General features: G+C 43.3%; 1 protein-coding gene across 1 annotated transcript in view; it reads right to left on the minus strand.

Moving 5' to 3' along the window:
* TACC2 (transforming acidic coiled-coil containing protein 2) overlaps positions 1–17,366 on the minus strand; it is a 196,482-nt gene extending 179,116 nt beyond the window's left edge. Inside the window, 1 exon segment of the mRNA XM_032490739.1 lies at positions 17,215–17,366. The gene's annotated coding sequence lies outside the window, so the exon portion shown is untranslated.
* Positions 17,367–18,659: the final 1,293 nt, after the last annotated feature.

Consider the following 18,659-nt stretch of genomic DNA (forward strand, 5'->3'; position numbering starts at 1 on the left):
CAACATGGATGAACTTGGAGATTGTCATTCTAAGTGAAGTAAGCCAGAAAGAGAAAGAAAAATACCATATGAGATCACTTATATGTGGAATCTAAAATAAAAGACAAATGAACTTATTTACAAAACAGAAACAGACTTAACAGACATAGAAAACAAACTTACGGTTACCAGGGGGAAGAGGGTGGGAAGGGATAAATTGGGAGTTCAAGATTTGCAAATGTTAACTAGTATATATAAAACAGATAAACAACAAGTTTCTTCTGTGTAGCACAGTGAACTATATTCAATATCTTGTAGTAACCTATAATGAAAAAGAATATGAAAATGAATATGATGTATGCATATGTATGACTGAAACATTGTGCTGTACACCAGAAACAATTGATGCATTATAAACTGACTATACTTCAATAATTTAAAAAAAGATAGTTGTTTGGGAGAATTTTTATTTTTCAACTGATGTAATGGTGTCACATCATCACAGCTACAAAAGACCAATATAAACCAGGACCGTCTTTGATTCATGAATTTCCTTACTCATCTCCCCCATAAATACTGAGCTCTTTCTGTGTGCCAAGCACTGAGGTGCTCGTGTTCTCTTGCACTTACAGCAAAGCCGTGGGGTAGGGGTTTTCTTTTTTTACGGATGAACAACTGAAGCCCAAAGAGGTCAGGTTGTATGGCCAAAGAGAAAGGGTGGAGTCTGGTAGGCCCTGACCCCTGCGTTCGCTGAAGATTCAATGCTGCTGCCTTGGAAGATTTCTGTCGCGAGTTCGAGGGTAACTGACTGCCTTTACTGCTCGCTCCTCTGCTTCTGCAGGAGAGCATGGGGTTTCTAGCTGTTGGCAGCTGAAGCTGGTTGGGACGACTCCAGCTTACAGGATCCCCCTCACTGATCTGAGAAGAAGGCAGAAGGTCCAGGTTTGGGCTGGTGACGAACCACTCTGAGCGGGGCAGCGGAGCGGGGCTGGGTAGCCAGCAGCGCTGCTGAGAGGAGCCAAGAGCATAATTGGGGAAATGGGGCCTGGAGCCAAGTCTGAAAGAGGAGGGGATGGAAGCATGAGAACCAGCCCAGCAGCTAAAATGCACAGAGCAGCATGTGGGTGGAGGACGCGCCTCAGAACCCTGACTGAGTCTGGGCTGATGCCCCATTTTCCTGCTGTGTGCAGGGAGGGAGGTACAAGGAGCTGGGGAATGGAAGACGAGGTCATGCAGGTGTCGTCTGGTCCACGAGAACACGTGGGCTCAGACAAGTTTTGCAACCAACCTCCCACTGCCCTGTGAACAGTCTACTGGGATTTGTTGACACATCAGACAATCTCACCAAGTTTTCTATTAAGGATTTTAAATTCTCTATTTTAAAAACTCATTTTTTTTTGTATATGAGAAAAACGTATGTTTTAAAGGCTGTATATGTTTTGATTCTTCTTCTGCATTGAGTCATTTAGATTGTTGGTGCTGGAAGAACCCTGGGGATTGTCTCCAACACGGATGAGGCAGCTGAGGCCTCGATAGTGAAAATGACTTACCCATCGTCTCGCTACAAGCAAGGGCTGGAACCAGAACTGGTCTCAGATAGGCTTGCTTCCTACAGGCAGGCCTCCCTGACCAGGGCTCTGCAGGCTCTGGTGTCAGCTCCAGACCAGACCAGCAAGATCAGATGAGACTCCCCTTTTCCTGTGTGGCATTGCCCTCTGGGCACAGTGGCCTCCAGCCATCCAGGTCCTGCGTCAGCCAAGGATGTGGGAGGCTCTGACTGCATGAGTCCAGGTTGTCTGTTCACCGGGAATGAGCTCAGGTTCTTCTGACCCAGCAGCTCCTTTGGCTTCTTAACAAGCCGAGACCTCAGCCAGCTGCTGTTCCCACAAATGGCCCCGACGCTCATCCTGGACAGGCAGGTGGCCTCAGCTTCCCCCTCCAGTGGCTGAATTCAGTTGTTCTAACTCCCTACCTTGCACAGCTGAGCACGGAGCTACTTATAGCTCTGTTATCATGTTCCTGTTTTAATATAAACAAACAGCCGTAGCCTGGGAAAGGGATTTATTGAGAGACACTGCCTGCTTTCTGCCCTGGCAGGGGACTTCATGGGCACAGTGGACCTGGCTGCTCCACGGGGCGTGAGTGAGATGACAGCTCTTCCTTCGTATCCTCCCCCTTAGCCCCTTCTCTTCCTCCCTCCCTTGTCTCTGAGGCCACCTAGAAATTTTGGTGCAAAAAGTCCAGTCTTGGAGAACATGAGGATTGGGAGGAACTTAGAAATCACCTGCTCTGGTGCCCCAGAAATCAGACACAAAGCTGACGTACCCAGCCCCTGTGCTGGGGAGAGCCAGGTCAGTTATTACGTTATTGTTTCTCACCTCCAAACCCACTATATTCAGATGCTGGGGTAGTCGGAAAACCCCATTTCTGCTTTGCTAACTGTTCCTTGTGAGGCTCTGCCAGGAGGAGGCAGAGGCCAGAAAAGGAAGGAGGAAGCAGAGCACACGCTTCCTGCTTCTGGGAGCATCGCCCCAGCTTCACTGCTTCCCCGCAGCAGCAGCAGCAGTTCCCTCCCAGGGCAGCAGTGGGGGCCAGTTTGCCATTTCCGCAACTCTTACAGAGCTAGCTTCGTAGACATCAGCCCTGGCTCACTGGAAACCCCTCCACAGAGGTCTGAGGTTCCCTTCTATGGGGCCCCTCCTCCAAACGTCTAATTAATAATTCCTCCGTCTCTTTGCTCCCTAAGCCCTAAGTGTGATAACTGCTTTCTGCAGTTGCTAACTTCCATCAGACCTTAGAGTTTGCTTTTTGCCTTTACATTGACCTAAATAACAATTCTTTATATTAAATTCTCACTGTTAAAATAACTGGGACATTTCTGTCTCCTGGCTTGACTCTGACTGAAAAGTCCAAGCCTGGGCTTTTCACAGCAAAATTTCTAGGTGGCCTCAGAGACAAGGGAGGGAGGCAAAGAAGAGGCTAAGGGGAGGATACAAAGGAAGAGCTGGGGTCCAAACGTGGGTCGTCTTTCTCCTGGTTCAGGACTCTCTGCATTGGAAGCGGTGTGTTCAGTTAAGTGAGTGAGCAAAGCGAGTTCATGCCATCATCAGTTCTCACTTTCTTAAGAAGTTTAGGATTCCCGATCACCGCCAACAACAAACTCTGACCCTGTCATAGCCTGTCATCCAAATGTCAACCTCTGTCACAAGCTATTAGAACTGGGAGGGACTCCAGGTCCAGCCTGTCACACGGCTCGCCAACCTTTTCACACCTCAGCACGCAGAATACGATCACAGTTATACAGCCTCTGATCGGGGACAAGGCTGCTGGAGGGCTCAGCCACTGCTCAGGCCCCACCTGGCCACACCAAGGCTTGAGGGGACTGCGATTCTGGCCCCTGTAACTGTGGCACAGCAGTGAGCCACTGGCCTGCTGTGGAGAAGCGGTGACTAGTCCAAGGCTTTCATTTTACAGGGGATGAACATAAGGCCAGAGAGTTTAAGTAATTGGCTCAAATTTAAAGAGCCTTAGCTGTTGGCTGGAGCATCTCAGCTCTCTTTCATCCTCCAGCAGGCTAGCCTGGGCTCCTTCACAAGCCTAGCGCAGAATTCCCCTCGGGCAGGAACAATCTTAGTTTAGGAAAAGAACTTGATTTAATCTGTTTAGGGGCAAGTATTGGCAGGAGCTGGAGTTCCGTAAACTAAGATAGTCACATTGGTCCCCACGTGAAATGAGAGCACTCGAAGTTTGGTGAGGAGGAAGGTCAGAGAAGAGAACACAGGGTCAGAGGAAGGAATTGGGGGCTGGAGGAGGTGAAGCTGGCCTTTGGTGTGAGGTAGAGAATAAGGTAAAGGGCCGGCAGAACTTCCCCTGAAATGGGGTGACTGAGGACAGCTGAACCGCATGAATGCCAAATGTCATTTTGAAGCTGTTTTCTTTCATTGTGCTGCAAAGCCCTCTTCTCTCCCCCCGTCTTCATGCTACATTCATGAATGCTTTGTGAGTACTTTGTTCTGCTGTGTTTGGTTTTTGGCAGGAATTGGGGGGGGTGCAACTTGAAGAAGGGGCTCATTTCATTCATATTTGGGTCACTGCAATATGGAACAGAGACCACATGAAGCAGGAGCCTGAATGTAAAAAAGACCAGAGTGTGTAAGCCTTTGGGATTCACAGAAATCTGGGGGTGGACATTGGAGACCCACTAGGCATGGATTTGAGCCTAAAAGGGCAGGGAGACCCCAGCTGACGTCTGGGTAAGCATATATTCATAAACTTAAATAAAACCCACAAAACCAAAATTGGGGCTCATACATACTATTTGTACTCTTTTTGAAACTGCTTCCCCCCGCATTTAACAGTAACATATCAAAAACATTCCCCCATCGCTACAATATCATATTCAATAGCTGCAATGGATACTAAGTTATTTCCAGGTTTTTGCTGCCTAAAAGTACATATCTCATTTCTTATAACTTGTCTCTGCCTGGAGTGGTGGAGGAGGTTGTAGGGTGAGGTGGGTGGGGGCTCAGCCTAGACCTGCCCTAGGTTAGATCGAGCAGGAAGGTACTGAAACCAGAGAATTGTATGGGGACTGACTTAGGGGCACAGTCAGGTTGGAGGGATCAGAAGTGCGGGACTGTGCCAGCAGAAGCAGTCAGGGCGGGGAGCAGGCAGAGGGCTGGGTGAGCAAGGACACAGTGTGGCTGGGGGTGGTGGGAAGGGTCGCAGCCCACCTGGGGATAGAGGCTATCTCAGGAAGCATAGAGGATGCCTGTGCCAGGACAGCTTTGCAACCCTGTGCTGCTTTTTAATGGGGAGACTTGGGGTCTCCATTGGCAATCACATCCTAGGAGGCTTGAGACAGGTCTTAAAAGGTCTAGTTCACGAGATGGAATTTTTTTTGGGGGGGACAGAGCCCAGGTACCTTTGGTGTTAATGCTTTCCAAGTTTTGAACCTGGGAATATGCATCTTGTATGGGAAGAGTTATACTGAATCACTGGAAAGTTATTTCTATTGCTCAGTAGTCTAGATCCCACACATGATTCCATGAGCACTGGACTGAGGGCTCTGGACAATAGTGACCACCACGAGGCATAGGTTGGACAATGGCCAGTGGTAAGGCCTGAGGACCAACAAGGACAATCCAGCTAACTATGGACCATCAGCTTAGACTGGGCTGCAGGCCTTTACTCAAGGGCCAACCACAATTTGCCTTGTTCTGGGACTACACTGAATCAGCATCCTCTCTCATTTTCATGGCTGATGAGTGGTTGCCATCAGTTAGCCAGCCCACAGCTGACCACAGACACATAAGGGGATGACAGCTGAGACCAGCCCAAATTGCCAATCCACAGAATTAGGCTGGTTATTGTAAATCACCAAATTTCGGGGTGCTTTATTACACGGCAAAAGTAATATAAGATTTCCCCTGGAGGGTCCAGTTTAACTTTCCTTTCTACCTGACTCTGACTAGCCATCTTGAAGATCTTGAAGATATCACAAAAGATGCCATGTAAGGGAGGATTGACGGATGATGGATCAAATCCCCCTCCAGCGGTGAGATGACAACCTACAAGAAAGGCCCCTTGATGGGTGACTACTAGCGTCACCTTGGTCTATGCCAGACTGAGTGTCATCGCCCTGAGGATGATGCTCTGAGCATCCCACTGTTACAAACCATGCATAGACCCTCAGCCCAAAATGGAAACATGAAGGTTCATATTGATTTGCAGAAAGGGGTTTCTTTTTTTTCCCTCCTAAAACAGATATTTGATGATACATTTAGATATAAGGTTCCCCTTACTCGCCATTTCCATATAGCCCTTCTCTGCAGACTGGATATTGGTCTTATGAAAACAAGCTGTTGAAATCCTCAAAAAATTCAGACATGAGTTTGAATCCGACAGCTGAACTGTGCTGTCACTTCTGGAAATCAAATACAGCATCAACCTAACTGGGAACTCTGGGCTAAGGGGTGGGTGGAGGGAGGGTGTAACGAGGGGTGGGAAGTCTGTTTCAATGCAAACAACACAGCGATCTTGAGTATAGATGGCATATTGGTGCCAATCACATCAGAGCCAAAGATATTAACACGGATGAGTCATATGCAAGAGCTGAGTTAAGAAATTGAAGATATTTGCTTTCTATATGACATAATAAGACTTTGCAAATGCAATTATTAGGCTTTACAAAGAGTTTTGGTGAACATCAGGCAATTTTCTCATGTAAAATAGAAAATAGCTTTTTAAAACCTGTTCCTCAGACAAGATTATTTTAAATTTATCTTTAAAAAATGGATAATAATAGTTATTATATAATTTAAAAATCCTCATAAAGAAGACTTTGTTCAGTACTATTCTTTTCAGCAAGAACAAGAACAACTTAATCATATTTTCCTATTTTTAAGTTAGCTTTGGGGGTAGCTGGAAACAAGAGAGGTGTCCTAGCCACCTGCCTTCCATATTTCCTCCCCAAATGATATAAAACAATGAGAAGGAGCAAGAAAATGTATGTAAAAGCCCAGAGAAGTTTAAGCACTCTTCAAAATAACTATGAATAAAAAGAGAAGTCAGGTAGCCCCAGAGCACAGTTTCTCATGCTCCCACCCTCACCCCAGCACAGAGCTTTGTGGGAAGCACAGACAGACCTAGTACCCTAGCGATGAACTAAAAATTCACATTTTAAGGCAAGATAAGAAAAGTTTGACCATAAAAATTTTCTCCACCCATTTGGGCCTCCTCCCGCCCCTCCAGTGTGCACTATGCACCTGCCTTATGCATTAACCAGACTCCCCAGAGGCAGAAATGCCTGCTCAGCCCAAAAGATCAATTTTTCTCCTGACACCAGCCATGTAACTCCTTGGAAGATAACATTCCTTTCTCAATCCTGTAGGGGTCACATCGACCCACCGCTCACCTTGTACGTGCAGACATCTTTGGTGAACTTTATGTACAATGCTGATACATCACACCCCTTAAAGACAGCAACTGGTGCAGAACAGACTGGTCAGACAACATGGGGAGATTCTGGGCGGCACCTAATGGAAGTTCTTAGCCTGAATACTTCCTTAGGACCTTACGAATGTTACTAGCTATATTACTTGTATTCTGCCTATTTTATGAGATCATTGTTTCTTGCATTTCCAAACATGTGACTGATCCTCACATAAAATTAATGACTAAGCACCTTGAAACAATCGATCAAATATATAGCCCTGTAAGGTCAATGACTGTAATAGTGTAACTCTAGACATAGGAAGAAGCTCAAGAGGCAACTGTTTCCTGGATCACAGCAGACTAGCAAGGCAGGTGGCCCAGAGGCTTTGGGCTACTGCTAACAGGGCCTAGTCCAGTAATAGCACAGTGAGTGGTCTACCAACAAAACCCTCGCCCGTCCTGGGAATGAGCATTCCCAGTGCGATGGGACAATTAGTCACGGAACGCCTTCCAAACTTTGGTTGAAATTAAGACCAAAAGGGAAGGGATGCAAAATAAAGACTGTTGCCACCATCCAGTCTACAAGAATCAAGTCATCATTCACTGCAGTCGCTGATCCACAATACACCCTGAAAGGAATTCAAGGCAAAGATCAGGATGAGGCGCTCTGCGCTCTGGGAAAACTGACAGACGAGGCCTTTGGATAGTTAGATATTTTCAGGAGAAATATGTATGAACATGGATTCTTGCATCTTCCCATACTTAGAAAAACACTAAAACCATTAACTAAGATATCTGTTTCTTGTGGCTGGCAGCCGACTTCTACTGAAACGTGTGCTTGATCACAATAACATGTACCCCTGCTCCGAAATCACACATATATTGGACTCCCTGTTCACCTCTTTGGAACAGTTCTCAGGGCGCTCTGAGAGGCTGTCTCCCGGGTTATAATCCTCAATTTGCCTGGAACAAAAATTTCCACTTCTTTCTCTGATTGACTATTGATGAATATTTTTTGTCGATACTAGAAAAGCGGTGGAAAAGACAGAAGAAGGGAGCCTACGCTGATCTAAAATTATTGTCAGAACGATGAAGTCCACCCTGAGTCAGAAAATACCGAAGTGTCTGAGCTGGTCTGGGCGAGGGCTGCAGGGGAGCGGCGTCAAAGCACAGGGCGTTTAAAGAGACAGGCACCACGTAAAACGGTAGTCTTCAAAAGGCACTGCTCTGGGGAAGGGGAGATAAAAGCAAAAGCTATAGAAGAAACACTGTGACAACTGGGTGTTCAATGGGGAAAAGAAGGAAAAAAGAGAAAATTTAGAGTCCGACAAGAAAAGGAGAGAAACACAAAATCAGAGAACTCACAAAACCGCCCCACCCTATTACACCAAACATAGATGCCCTACGGACAGAACAGGGCACTATTAACCTAGGAATCCTGGAGAGCATCCCAAGGCTATACAAATGGACAAGAGGAAGGTCAGCAAACCCGTACAGAGCTATTGCCAATAATAGTAATAATAATCATCATCATCATCATCATCATCATCATCATCATCATGAGACATTTCACACATATCACCTGAGGAAAACCTTTCCCACACCCTAAAGACAGCGAGGAAGTAGAACAAAACTGTGAGTCAATACACCAAACAGAACTCAATATTCTCAAATAAGCATCTGAGTATATGCAAAACATCTTGACTCAAATTTAAAAATGCAGTAAACAAAAATCAGGGAGGAATGAAAAGACTGTTGACTGGACTCAGGAAAGAAACAGAAAACAGCTAAATAACCTCAGAAATAAATAAATCACAAGGCACCCAAGAGAGAATAGATTCAAATAAATATTTAATAAAACACATTGAAGAAAGTCAGGAAAATGAGGAAGAGAATGAGAAATGACATAAGAAAGAAGCAAATCGGTTCAAAGAGAAAATACTGAAATGGAAAACGAAGAGGAGTAATATCCCTATTATTGTCCCTGAAATAAAAATAAAACAAGGGAACAGAGTGAATATTTAAAACTTTGATCCAAGAAAACTTTTCAGAAAAAGAAAATACCTGAATCTACACATTGAAAAGGATAAATACTTGCAAAAATTTACACAGAACAATCAATTCCAAAACATATCCTAGTAAACCATAGATTTCAAAGATAAAAGATAAAATTCTCATGACCTCCGGAAAGAAACAGCAAATAATTTTCAAAGACAAAATAATTAGACTAGTATCATATTTTAAAAAATCAATACAGAAAGCAAAGTAACAATGGAGCAGCGTTAAAAAGAAAACAAAAAACTCCATGAACTAAAGTGTGAATGAAGGATTTTATATCCAGCCAAGCTATTCTTCGTATATCAAGGCTAGAGAAAAACAATTTTCAACATATAATAACTTACTGAATTCTGCTTCCAATCAGATTCCATCCCAGGCAATCTACTAGAGGGTGTATCTCATCTAACCAAGTGATGACTGAGAAAACTGTAGCAAAAGGACTGGTGATGAGGATTTTAAAATATGTAAATGTTCATCTAAGACTAAAACAAAGGTGGAAGGGCAAAGATGGAAGACTAATGTACAAATATTATTTGATTTAACAAAGTAGAAATGATGCATCTAAAAAAATGGAAGAAGACAGAGAGGGAAAAAAGAAACCAGAACAAGCTCTTTGTTAAGGGCAAGAGTGGGTGTTAAAGGCTGTTGGGGAGGGGGGCCTCTGATACACTAGATAGTGAAAAATTAAATAAGAAAACAGGAATGTGTTTAAAGCAGGGGTCAGAGGAAAATTCATTACACTAAACATATTTATCAGTGAAAATGTAATGAAGGAACTAATGAATTAAAATCCCAAGTCAAAAATCTAGGAAAGGAAAAACTAAATAAACTAAGGAAAGTACAGAGAAGAAAAATAATACAGATGAAAGCAGAAATTAATGAAGTAAAGAACAGGAAAATAAGCAATCTAATGGAACAAATCAAAATTGTAGTTCTTTAACAATTCACAAAATAGAAAATTACTAGCTAACTTGATCAAGAAGAGAAAGAGAGAAAGCATGAATGCACGCACACACACACACACACAAAAATGACAAGAGGGAAATAACCAGTGTAACAGAAGAAATTGTAAAAATTATGAGACTGCTTTGCATACCTCTTTGCAAATTAAAAAAAAATGCATGAAATGGATAATTTCCTAGGGAAATTCAAGTTACCAAAATTGATTTCATTAGAGTAGAAAAGTTTAACATACCAATTTTCCATACCAGAAAATAAATTTATGAAGAGCTATACTACAAAAAAGCACAAGGTTCAGTTGATTTCACAGGAGAATTCTACCAAAACCAAAGATCAGATAGTCCCCATGTCTATAAATTACTCCAGAGCATTGCAAAGGCAGAAAAAGCTCTAAATTGTTTTATGAAAAATAATACTGATTCCTAAACCTGATAAAGATGGCAACAAATAAAGATGGATTACTGTATGAGTGATGTAGATCATTATCACTCATGAATATTGATGCAAAAATCTTTCTAAAAATATACTAGCAAAAAAATTCTAGCACCACATTCAGAAAATAACATACCGCAGACAAGTGAGATATCCAGGAATTGATCAAAAAGAATTATTTCAATGGATTGAAAATATATTAATTTCCATTACTTTGTAATGATATCCCTCCTTCCCTCAATAAACCTCATTGGTCACCTTTTAAGAATTCTAGGTAATCAGGAAATGTAAATAATCAAGCATAGAACCTGACTGTATTTCAGGATATCCAAATAATTGAGGATAGGAACTTCTTTATTAAAAAATCACAACTAATAAATGAAGAAAGAATAATAGAATTACAAAATCATCATTTTGCAAACCTTAATGAAATAATAGATGCAGTAGGGTGGGGTATAAAAAAAGAAATAATAGATGTAGATAATCTTCAATGCAAACAGCATTAAGTGAAAAGCTGATGGGGAACTTTATATAGGATGAGAATATCTGAACTCAATCAATTAGTCTTAATACAGCAATAAAAGAGACCACTAGACGTTAAATTTCACCTGGTGTGATGCTGTGGGATGTATAAAGCATCACCTGTGAAGTATCCTTGCCAACATAAAAAGGCATCTGATCAAGCCTCTACATCTAGGGATCTAAGTATCACTTTACAGGAAATATAGGGAATAGAGAAATGTCACCGCTGGGATGCTAACAGCAAAGTCCAAAGAGTGGGAAATTCTACAGGAAAATGACCCAATTTCCTTAACAAATAATTGCAAGGGAAGGACAGAGGACGAGAGAGAGAGGAATCTCTGTGTTTAGAGATTAAAACTGCATAAGAGCACGTTTAACTGGCTTCTTCAATGGCGGCCCTTCCCCATCTATATGATAAAGGGGGCCAAAACTCAAGCAGAAAGTTGTACTTTTGCTAAGTTGAAGAAACAAAGTTTGAGCCTGCCAGAGAGGCTGGAATTGAGGGTGGAAGCTCATAAAGGAAGGAGCCACAGAAGAGGAGCCCCCAAATTTGCACACAAACTCCCCTCAAATCTCTAGCTGATTCCTAAAATGCACATCCTCAGGGTGAGCGCCAAAGAGCTCAAGAAAAAACAGTGGCTGGAAGTTGAAAAATCTGAGAAATGGTTTGACAGCTGCCCAGTGCCAAGAGGTTGTTTGGAGATCAAATCCCATGGAATTAGATGGACCTGGTAGATACCCCAAGTTTCACATTGACACCCTGGAAGAATCATACCCTAAGAATAAGGATACTATTTCAAGACTAAGGATTATGCCCTAGGACTAAGGGCTAAATCAAAATAGACCTACCTTAATAAGGTCTAAAATTTAGCTTCCATATGATCAAAGCAATCTCCAAGTAATTTAACTGCTTATAGAAGAAAATACAGTAGTATTTGGAGGAAGAGAACAGAATCCAATATCTACACATATCACTAAAATATCCAATATCCAATGACAGACTACTAGCTATGTGAAGAAACAGGAAAAGAGGACCTACAATCAAGAGGGGAAACAATCAAAATAAAGTAGACTCAGATGACCTAGAAGTTGGAACTAGTAGACAAGGACTTAAAAATTAACTCTTATAATGAAGACAAAATTAATTTACAGAAAAAGACAGATATAATGGTGGAAGACATAGGAAATTTCTGGAGGACATATACAGAGGAGGATATAGAAAAGCTATGGAATTTGGGGTCGAGGGTGTAGAACAGAAAAGTGCCTTAAGAGATACATCAATCCAAAGCAGTTTATGGTTTCTGTTGGGATCCTGATTGAAACAAACCAACTGAAAAAATGAAGACAATCAATGATATTTGAGTACTGACAGGATTTCTAATACTAAGGAATGATTATAATTCTTTATAAACTTTTTTAGGTATGATAATAATATTATGGTTATACACATATAAAAAAGAGTCCTCATCTTTTAGAGATACGTATTACTGATTAAATGATGGCATGATTTACTTTAAAACAGTATCACAGTTGGAGGAGAGGGTAGATATTAGTGAAAAGTAGATTAATAAATGAAATAAGATTTTCCATAGGTAGATAATTTTTGAAACTACTAATGGGTATATGAGGATTATTGTAATAGTCTCTCTACCTTTGTGCATGCTTGGAAAGTCCATAATAAAAGATGAGAGAGGGAAAGGAGAGAGAGAGTGTGGGAGGGAGGAAACGAAATCCTCCCTCCTTTGCGTGTGTCTAGGGTCCACTCCAGTTCTCGAGCCAGTCGTGGCTGAGCCAGTCTCTGCCCTGTCAGTGGTGAACTTCAGAATGAGGTCATCCCTTCCTAAGCATGGGTCAAGGTGGTCTGCCAGTGGTTTGGGCTACTTTGATTTGCATTTTCCAAACCAAATTTCCTCGTCAAACTTTAGATGTGGGACCCAGTGTCTCCAATGGACCTCTAAGTCCAAGTGTTGCTTCCCAAGCCCTAGTTCAGCCTTTCCCTCCCATCTATGTTGGTTTGGCTCCTGGTACTTTGCGCCTGGCTGAGGACTGATCTTGCCATGTATAAACACAGCTCCCGAAGGATAACTTCCTGAATTTCCTACTACTGGGGTCTGCCCCTCCAGCCAGAAGCTCTGGTACCAACAATTGTTCGTGGGCTTTGTTCCTTCTCTGTCTAGTTGCTTCTCCAACATTGGCATCTGTAGTTGGGTCATTTCCCCCAAACCCATTGACCAAGATAGGTAAACCTGAATCTCTTTGTTTATGCTAAATGAGGAGAAGCCATTTGCAGTTTCAATCTTTTGTGAGTTCTGGGCCGGCTGGTGTTGGGGGAGAAGGAAGCACACCCAGCAAATGCTGAATGTGAAGCTTCCACCAGGTGATGCAAACAATAACCGCACCAAATGTTCTTCAAAGAACTGGAACACATAAGAGGATGATCTTGTGACTGCCCAGGATTCAGGAGTTCGTTGTCTCATCTGTTTGCTATGAAATAGGAGATGCAAAATACCTTCGTCAGGTCCTAACTTGAACTTCAATATGTTTCAGCAGAAGCAGAGTCTCAGGAATGATTTTTTGAATGCCCTAAAGTGAATACAGAGCCATGGTTTTTAAGCTCATAGAATTACCTACAAAATTATGTCCCCTCCAAATAAAAAACTTGGCTCCGTTTAGAAGTGACCACTACAGCTTCACCTACATCCAAACCCTTCACCATCCTGTCACACAAAAGGAGCACAACCAGAAAGAAATCATCTTTCATGGTCCAGGTCTTGCAACTGAGGATTTGCTAAGGATCAAAGGCAACTACTCTGAGGGGGGTTGGTCATTGGTAGAGCCTGGACATTTCTGTGGAACCCCAGAATATTGAGATACAACCAGTTTTAGTCATTCTGGAACTCTACACAGATGTAAGCAGCTTGACTACACAAAGTTAGCTCTCTCTGCTAGAGCAACGGCTGCCTCTGTCGCTGGGTTTAATCTCTTTATAATTCTTTGGCACCAATTCTGGCACGGGACTCAGCCAAGGCTGTTCCCTGACTTGAGTGTGGAGCAGAATTTCCCCTTTTTAGGTCACAAACTCAGAGCGCTCACTCATCCCAGTGACTCTCTCTCCTGTGTCAATTTTTAACACCTTCATTAGCAACATTTATGAAACGTTGGCAAAGTGGCAACTCTTCCGAGCAGCTCCTGCTATACACGGGCATTGCCCAAGACTGAAACACATGTGCAAACTTGCCTACCAGGCTAGGATTATAAAAAAACATTGGTATCCACCTCTTGTGAACATAGCTCAGTTAAGAATCCTAGCATTCAGTGACCCTCAAAGTGTGCAGATAAGCCCTCAATGGGTCTTTTTCCTGCATTAGCGTTCTGGTCAGTGTCCGGCTGCTTGTTTGCTGTCTCACCACATGCAGCATTGGTCCCCAAATCCTGCCTTTGGCGTTGGGGTGAGACGTCCTGTGCTGAGATAGACAATTTCACTTGGGCTTCAAAGCTCTTTGGGAATCAAAGTATTGGACCGGAGTGAGCATCATAGTGAGTTTGGTTCTCTGCTGGACAGTTTGCCACCACCTGGTCAATTACATTTGTCCTGGCTCTCTCCCTGCCCTATTAGCCACCTGGTGCTGTCCCCTACCAGCCGCATGCCCCTGGCCATTAAGTCCACATCCTTGCATGCAGTTAGTAGAATCCACCATTTAACCCAGCTTCCACTGCTCCACTCCCATGAAGTCCCACTCTTGAGCAGGCAACTTCTGATGGCCTGCCTTTGTCCTTTGCTCTGAAAACGGCTCTTCCATTATTTTCTCCTCTCTGCCACCTCACCCCCACCGACTGAGCAGTCTTGGCCCACCACACCAACCCACCTCCTAGAGATTGCTAATTGGACTAGGGCTTAATACTCGCTTCAGCTGGGCCAAGCAGATTTTCTCTCTTGCTGTTTGACAGGGGCCTTTGAAGTCAGTGACAGGCCACAGGGCCAATGAGCAATGTGGGTTTGGATCCAGGCCAGAGAACCCCAGAGTCTGTGCGTGCTGACCTGAGGGAGGAGCGGGACCAGGAGCCCAGCAGAGACCAGTCCATCCTCAGACTGGAATGAAGCAGGTGGTAGCTGGGAACTTTACAACCCAGAGCTATGTCTTTGCCACCAGTCTCAACCAATCCCGTCCCTTTTTGAAAGTTTCTATTTCTGACAACAAAACGACCCTGGATTGAAAACACACTCAAAAGCTGCTCATGACCTTTACACTGTGGCCTCTTCTCAGCCTTCCTCCTCCTTCAGCATTTCAACAGCACCTGACCCTGTCACCCCTACCCTCCTCTACAAACTCTCCCACTTAGGACTTTTTTAAAAGGAGCTAAATCTTGTTCTCTTCTTCCTTCTCCAGTGTTCTTCTTCCCCTCTTTGTAAAGCCACTTAATGAGATTCAGGATTCAGTCTTCCAGCCTGGTCTTCTCCTAGGAAGATTCCATATGGGTTCTCATAACTTCATTTCTTGAGTTCAGGCAGAAGGCTCTAAATCTGGATGCCAGCCTTAACTTCTCCCTCCCACCCCCATCGCATTTTTAACTCTCTGATAAATATCTCTACTCGAATGACTCACAGTCACTCAACCTCTTGAAATGCACATTTGATATCTTTCTCCTTCAACTCAACCCCTCTCCTGACTTTCCCATTCCCACTGAGAGGACTGTGTCCATTTAGCGCTATCCCCTGGGACTCTAGGTAATTCTGCACCACAGGGTGTTTGCTTGATTAGCATCTGCCTCCCCACCAGCCCAGGAGCTCCCTGAGGGCCTAGATTGTGTGACTGTGATGTAAACTCTTTTCTCCTTCCCTCAAGAACTCCCAGGGTCTGGTACCCAGGATCACTTAAATGTTTGCTGAATACACTGAAGGAATAGCTGATTATCTTTTATTTTTCCCTCTGCTTCGTTCCTCTTTTCTCTCCAATATCTACCCATGGAGCCCTCTGAACTCTCCTTCCAGTGTCTCTTTCCCTGTGCCCTTCTCTTCCCTAATCCCTGCGCTTCTGGGCCAGATCCTTATTGCTACCCAGTACAACACCTGCAGAAGCGAACTGGTCTCCCTGGTTGCAACAGAAACTTGACAAGTGGAATTCCGGGAATATGGTGGCAGCAGAGTTTTAAGATCTTCCCAAATCCCCTCGTATAAACAGACAGAGCAACTAGATAGAAAAACCGAAAACCTGCAGACATTTACAACAAAACCGGATAATAAGGTTTCCCCCGAACTTCAACCACCAACAGCTACAAGACCCACCTGGTTTCATCTTCCATGCAGGAAGAAGCAGAACTGAGAGCAGGACGACCCCAAAAGAGCCAACAGGGATTCCCTGAAAGGATGGGGGGGGGGCAATGTGGAAGCAGCAGCTAACACTGGGAGGAGTTTTGCCCCCTCTATACACGCATAATGCAGGTGTTACACACTAGGTTGTGCACGGTGTAAGTGGGATGAAGAACTTCAGTCTGTGCATTTCTGTTGCTTGGAGATAGGACACACAGACTCACACACAAACACACATACACACTCACACTCTGCTATGTTTAACTGAACTGTTGGATTCTCTCATGAGGCTTAAAATTCTGCCTCACTTCAGTGTGATCTGACGACTCCCTTATAAGTGACACCACGTCAAACTCAGAAACACACAGCTTTTGTTGAGATCACATGGCAGCTCAAGCTGGCAGCCACAGCGTCAGAAACAGGTCTGAAAAGGTACTTGTGTGAGTCTAGAGAAACACTGTGCATACAGGTCAAAATCAACACTGTCGCCAGTTTTAAAATAACTTTTCCCTACAAAGTCTTGGTGCATTAGGCCTTCAGGGCTCTCTTAAATCATCACTCCACAGGATCATAAATACTTGAAAACCCAATTTGCCATGGGCAGAATCGTAACAAAAGCCAGAAGAAATTTCAGTAACCACCTAGCCCAATCCTTGTTTTAGAAAGGAAGAGAATAAGGTCTAGGTTAATGAGGACTTATCCTACCAAAAGCAGCTGGTAACTTTTTGGAAAGAAAAAACACAGTTCATGTGGCTCAGGAGACAATCAGAGGGGGCAAATAAGAAAACACAGGTGGGCCTTCAATTTCTCTTTATAAGGGAAAAGAAAGGAAGGGAAGGAAGGAAGGAAGGAAGGAAGAGTGAGAGAGAAAGAAAGAAAGAGAGAGAGAGAGAGAAAGAAAGAAAGAGAAAGAAAGAAAGAAAGAAAGAGAAGAAAGAAAGTGCATTTATGCTCTAAACTCAGTAGCCAAGCCATACATTGCTCAAAGGATTAAAGCTATCAATCTGAGACTTACTTACCCAGTATCCTTTTAGCATGAAGAGCAGAGAAGGGGGGAAAGGTCCTCTCTTCCTGATGTTCCGACTTTTCAGCACTGCCCTCCGCCTGCGGTCTGTCTTCCCCAGGATCACATGGAAATGTTCTATAAATGTGCGTTGGCTTAAGGTTGGGAACACTGGCCTGGGAGGCAGCAGTGTGTAAGCAATCTGACCCGGGCCAGGCGGCAGCTTTCCAGAAGGCTCTGCAGCCCAGAGAGAGGGCGACAAGGGGCGGAGAGCTGGCAGGTACTGGGAAGCCTGCAGCATTCTGTTTTTTTCACTCTACATTTATCTGGGATCTGAAGCCAGTCTCAGCTGCCCCAGGCTGCACTTTAATTTACTTGGGGGCAGTTCTGTATTTTGGCTACTTTTCAAAACAAAGTAGCCTTTAAAACAATGCTACAAAATTAGAAATGCTTTTGGTAAATGGGGACAGGTCACCCTCAGTTTTTACCAACCCTGTAAAATAGTCAAAGTTGTCCTTTTTGAAAAGGTCAATATGCTCCCTTGGGAAAGGGTAAGTGAGTAAATACTGCTTAGCCAGTTCTAATTGGCAAAGCCACCGTAAAAATCCATCAGCATCTAATGAATTAAATGTGCAACCATACAATGGAAAACCAGGCAGCTCTTAGAAAGGATGTGGACCTCTTTACATACCAACACTGATACATCATTTTATCTCTCCAAGGGACATCATTAAGTGAAAAAAATTAAGGTACAGAACAGTGTGTATAATATGCTACTATTTGTGTTAAAAAAAAGGATATAAATTTGCATGTGGATACCACAGTATGTATAGTACCTAAATTCTATGTTCTGAAAAAAAACTGCCATACTATATTATGATATATAAATTAATGACTCTTTCTGGAAATTCACCTAAGAAACTAGTGACAGAGGCTGCCTCCAGGGAGGGGGAAGGGCCAGGGAGGGGCAGAGACTAAGTGACAGGGAAAGAGGAAGATTTCCTTTCCTGGGCTAGAAATTTTACCTCATGGGAATTGTAATTTTTCAAAGAAAATTTAAAAAGTGATCTAATTTTCAGTAGAAATATTTAATTTTCAAAATTATTCTACTATTCAGAGCACTGAATTCAATTGACCATCACTTTCATTTTTCACATATTTAAATTTTTGATGGGGTTAGGAAGGAGACTCTTTAAGAAGACAGGGTTTTGTGATAACTAAAATCCTGGAATAGCGAAGGACCTTGAGTGAGTTTTGAATGAGGAGTTGGAAAGCTGGATTTTCAGTCCTGATGCATCCCCTTCCCAGCCACGACTTGGATCAATTGCCCAGATGCCAGGTGCTCGATTTCATCAGGTGTAAAAGTGGTCCCACACCCCACCTTCCCCACAGGCCCAGTGTGGCCCAGGCAAGATGATGTATATAAAAAAAATTCTAAAAGCAGAAAACCCTTATTCAGGA

This window comes from Camelus ferus, chromosome 11 (genome assembly GCF_009834535.1).
Source record: "Camelus ferus isolate YT-003-E chromosome 11, BCGSAC_Cfer_1.0, whole genome shotgun sequence".
NCBI classification, from domain to species: domain Eukaryota; kingdom Metazoa; phylum Chordata; class Mammalia; order Artiodactyla; family Camelidae; genus Camelus; species Camelus ferus.